Source organism: Sphaeramia orbicularis, chromosome 20 (genome assembly GCF_902148855.1).
Source record: "Sphaeramia orbicularis chromosome 20, fSphaOr1.1, whole genome shotgun sequence".
Lineage (NCBI taxonomy): Eukaryota > Metazoa > Chordata > Actinopteri > Kurtiformes > Apogonidae > Sphaeramia > Sphaeramia orbicularis.
The window spans coordinates 6,860,163-6,865,583 of NC_043976.1; the positions used below are offsets into that span (position 1 = coordinate 6,860,163).

General features: G+C 36.8%; 1 non-coding gene across 1 annotated transcript; it reads left to right on the forward strand.

Annotated features, from left to right (window-relative positions):
• The first annotated feature begins 2,654 nt into the window (after positions 1-2,654).
• trnar-ucu (transfer RNA arginine (anticodon UCU)) lies at positions 2,655-2,726 on the forward strand. Its single transcript has one exon. It is a non-coding gene; the product is annotated as a tRNA-Arg (tRNA).
• Positions 2,727-5,421: the final 2,695 nt, after the last annotated feature.

Below are 5,421 nucleotides of genomic sequence, written 5' to 3' on the forward strand. Positions count from 1 at the left end.
AAGACAAAATTCTTAGAAGACGCAATTAGTTCAGGGGACATGTGGGTATACAATAAAATAAATAATGAAGCAATTTTCTGTGATTTGACATATATTCACACTTATTTAAAAAAAAAAATCAAACTTCAGTAATAGGTCAATATTTTGTAGCATTGTAATAGGGTGCATTCAACCCTATCTAATGCAAATTGTGTTCATATGCAACTAAACTGAAAATCCAAAGAGGTTTTGTAATACTCCACAACCCACTTTTTTTTTATTACCCATAACTACAATTTGCGTTCCACCTCCCATATTTGTTATGTTTAGGACACAGAACCACTTTTGTGGATTGGTTTAAATGTCATTAATACATTGTTTTCTTGAGCCATTTCACTTTTAAACCTAAATGTTTATTCCCATAGAAAAAATATACTGTCAATGAACAATTTATGCTCATGTCCAGCAGATGTCGATTAACAATATTCAGTTACTGACTTGGAACAGAACTTAAAGTGGGAGGAATTAACATTGCGTTTACAGTGTATTTGCATCTGAGGAGAATTTCTGTGAGACAGGGCTATTTCTTTAGAGATGTTATTTTTAATTATTTATGCTGTTAATTATTCACTTGTTTCTACTCTGCTTCCACTTAATCTGAAAATGAATTACATTTTGTTGGCCTCACTAAAAAAAATTCAAGGGAAAGTTACATAAAGACCCTATCCATCCATCCATCCATCCATCCATCCATCCATCCATCCATCCATCCATCTATCCATCCAAGGCAGTGTATACCCTAGATGTGTTTCCAGTTCATCACAGGTTTAAGACCATATCCATAAGGCAAATTAACTTAGAGAACATCATTTTGCAGTATTTTCAACCAAATAAATCAGTACCTGTTAATATTGTTGTTACTGTTATTGTTACTGACAGAGAATCATCATGGCAATCTTTATTCACTGATCTACATGGTTCACACAGATCTGAAACTGAAAAGACAGCTCAAATCTCACAATTAGAACTGAAGAATAAGTAGTCCCTCATTACAAATGTCACCTAGGTTTACCTACCTGTTGCTCCATCAGCCCCCTGCAGACAAGGCTGTGGCTTTTTGTTGCCTGTTGAAAACAAGGATCAGATTTTCACATTTTCTGCATCTCAACAAGAAGATATCAGTATTTTTCAAAGTTTGTAATAGTCATGTTAAAAAGGTATCAAGTCAGTGCTGTAAGTCACACAGCTCTCCTCACAAGTCATAACTGGCTGCTAAGGGCATCTCATTAACTGCATTTCATTTTCACAAGTTTGAAAAAGGGATAGATGCTCTTCTAACCGCCTCGATAACTCACCATTAAACTGTGACCTGCACCTCCTTCACTGCTGATGTGCAAAACGGTGTGTGTGTGTGTGTGTGTGTGTGTGTGTGTGTGTGTGTGCGTGTGCGTGTGAACACCTGCTGTTGTAAACCCACTCATCTGGCAATATTTGGGAAAAAAAAAAAAAACAGCAAAGGTGTCTGGTATTGAGGTGTGATCTATGATGTCTCTCAAAGAGCTCTTTTAATACGTGATGAAATAAAATAAAATAATTTAAAATTATGAAAAAATTATAAATGAAATGAAATGAAATGAAATTAAGGGTTTAGCACAACAGACATGAACAGTCATCACACTAATCTCTCTGGACTCTAACCCTGGTTTAGTTTGGTTCAATGCTCTGAACTTTTTCGATATTGACAACAGCACCTAGAAGGGCAGCCAGATGGCTGATACCTTCCTACTTCCTGTTCTCATCATTATCCATCCCAGCATCCTCTCTAAGCTCTCTCCAGAGTGGAGGAAGCCTCCTGTGATGTCCTGTTGATTCTAACTGGCAAAGCTGCAGCTTTGGCCTTTTACCCTCCAGGCATTCACACAGAACAAAGTAGGGTGTGTGTGTGTGTGTGTGTGTGTGTGTGTGTGTGTTTGGCAATATTCAGGAGGAGGGGGTGTAGACGTGGGTGCTGCCCTGATAATTGACTAAATAGCATTCTAATGGTGGACCGTGCCATCTGTCCAATGGGGTGGGGCTCAAAAAAGGTCTCACACATTTTTAATGAGGCTTAATATTCACACAGAGTAATAAAACGAATACACAGCATGACTCAAACACTTCTATTTTAGGATGCACCAGAAGTCTATTTGATTTACACCTCTTTTTATTTTGGTAAGAGTCATTTTTCAAGCTGCTCAGTCTGTAAATATATACAAAAATATATAGATGGAGACAAAAATGGACACATGTAAGCATAAATGCAAGGAACAGTATATATTATTTGGACTAATAACTGTATAATCACATTTAAATGCCTCATCCAGCTTCAGACTGTGATGAAACCAACAGTTAGACTCTCTGGAAAACTGTTTCTGAAGGCAATCAAATGGTGGAGATAGTTTATGCCTATATCTACAAAATCTAACCAACAGTTTCAAACACGTCTTTCCACATTTCCTTCTTTACTCCTGTTTTTTCTGCTTAAACAAATCATCTTGCTTTAAGTACTATCCCACAGAGTCACACCGAATGGTGCACTCCCTGTTATGAGAGAAGCACAGCATTTTGAAGATGTATTACTTAAAATGTGCAGTTGTCCTTTAACATTAGAACCGTTGGAGGCTGTTTTATATGTCGTGATGGTGGTATAGTGGTGAGCATAGCTGCCTTCTAAGCAGCTGACCTGGGTTAGATTCCCAGCCATCGCATCTCTTTACCGCCCAGATGTTCAACTGTAACTTATGTGACAATTGATACATAGCTGTGAAGGACAGTGGTCCAAACAAAAGCATCATAAAACCCCTGAAAGTATTTCACTGAAATAAACTGATGATGATAGCATAGTACAAAACAGTCTAAGGTGGAAGGATTGTACCTCGGAATTCTTAAACTGAGACTTTATCTGTGGCACGGCAGTGTAATGGTTTAACCTTCACATTAAGAAGGTTCTGTTTTTGACTCTGTGAAATACAGAGACTGAATTTCCTCACTGGGATAATAATGTAAGTTAATGTTAACCTTAAAACGGCCAAATGGGTCAAATTTACCCACACACACCATTTCAAGTCCTCTGTCTGACTTATTGTATCTTTCAGATCATAAACAAATGTTGTTGCCTGGAATGTTTCAAAATAAATGGTGTGAAAAATCAGTGCATTTCTATAGTAAATTTGATCTGGTTGCTTTTATAGGTAAATATTCATATTTTCAGCTTGGATTTGTTTTGGATAAATGTGATTGTGTTGCAAAAAATACTGCCTCTAATGTATTTTTGCAAGTAGTATTCTACTGAAAATTCCTTTGATTAATCGAGTAATTGGATAAAACTTATTTTTGCTTGGTTAAAGAGCAATTATAAATACACAAGAAGAAATAAGGTATTTCACTTAATAATGAAGGACCACTTGGTTTCCTTTTTTTTTTTTTTTATAATCAACAGTTTTATTTGTTACATTCATATTGTGCATATGCAACAAAATGTATTTTCTTGACTAGAAACATTTCAAGAGAGGCAATTCCAAATACAAATAAAAATAAATAAAAATGAATTACTTTCAATTTAGTATTTCTTGTAAGTATCAAAAATATAACCCATTAATAATTAAAAAAAAAAAAAAGGCATAAACATTGCCTTTTTGATGTGCAGCTTAACTTTGGCAGCTCTAAGTTTCAGAATTTACAATTTAGACATAACAGGAACGCATTGTGGCATATAAGAGGCAAGAGCATTTGAAAAGAAACTTGGAACGAGTACCTGCATGAACAGTTTTACACATTTCTGCTATATTCAGGAGAATCATGGCAATGGCCACCCCACCTTACCTGTCTCTCGCATAACCTAACCCCCCCCCACACACACACACACATACACACACATCCAGTTGATGATTTGCTTCATTTTAGCAAAAAGTAGTTGGATTTCTCAAGAATTCGGCCGTGACAAGGTAAGAGAAAACTTTGAGCAACCCGTGCACCATTTGGGCCATGCTTCTGGGAAATTAACCGTGCAAATCACGGGTGCACGGCTCGCTGCCTAAATCTATGCTTGTCACAATCGTAATAAACTAGCCACACATTCGACAGTAGCCATAATTAACAGAAACCGAGCCCTCCGCAGGGCTAACGTTATGTTAGTAAGATACATTAACGTTAGTCTCAACGTTAATTTTATTTTTATCTCAGGTCCTCTGCTCCATTCTGGGTGTCTTCGGAGAAAATGCTACATCGGAGATGTGCTGTTGTGGTATGGAAGGGCCGTGTTACAACGGATACATGTGTTTACCATGCTGTTCAGTCTGAAATGCTTCCACACTTTCAACATTTCCTGTCTTTTTTATAATGCTTTTTTGTTTTTCATCATCATTGTTGTATTCACTCACCTCTTCCATCTTCCCGCTGCTTCAACCGAACACTTCCACATCCTCCGTCATCTTCCTTTGCATGAGTAATGTAAGCACGTTGTGCCACATTAAGTAGTCCGTGCAAAATGCTGTGCTTTGAGCTTTACAATTAAATAAGTGATTCCTCAAGGCAGAGAAAATTCCTCAATTATTTTTTGTAATCGAGGTACTCGAATTACTCAAGGAATCATTTCACCCCAATATATATATATATATATATATATATATATATATATATATATATATATATATATATATATATATATATATATACATATATATTATTTTAAGGAGGCTTGCTTAAATCCTATCTCATGGGGTATTTCAAATCATTCAACACATTGATCTTTCCCTCAAACCACCTTAAAAATCTTATTTCACCATTTCATCATCACATACACCACCCCCACTGCAGCCTCTTGCATTTGTTTTATCATTTCACTGGATTGCATATTTGGCCTCTTGTGGTGGACTGACTGATACCTTGTCTGGGTTCATCAATACAAGCAGTATTTCCTCAGATTCATATCTCCTTTTGATGCCTTTACTCATCTTACACACATGCACATGCCTACAAGTGCTATCTATAGTAAACAGGTGAAGACATGTACAGATGTAGCAGTAAAAAACACTAGCTACCATGGCACACCCAAAAACTGGGTGCTGTAAATGTCAGACCTCCAGCTAAAGATAATTACAACCTCCAACTCGCCATTACATCCACATACCACGCCATTACCTGGAACAAAACACAAGGCTCTGTATAAAAACACTCCATGACTATTCCTCGGGTCGAGATGAGAAACTGAGCGAATGAAAGTAAAAGCAAAACCATTTCTGAAAGTTTATAAAAGGTCTGTAGAATAAAATGGAGAGAGCCTTTTTCTTTTTTTTTTTCTCTTGGTCACTTTTGTGTTGATGGATTTTGTGTCACAATAATACAGCATTTGCCTTCTGTGAGCTTCCACGCTATGATTGGTGGGAACCGAGCAGACAGCCTGAA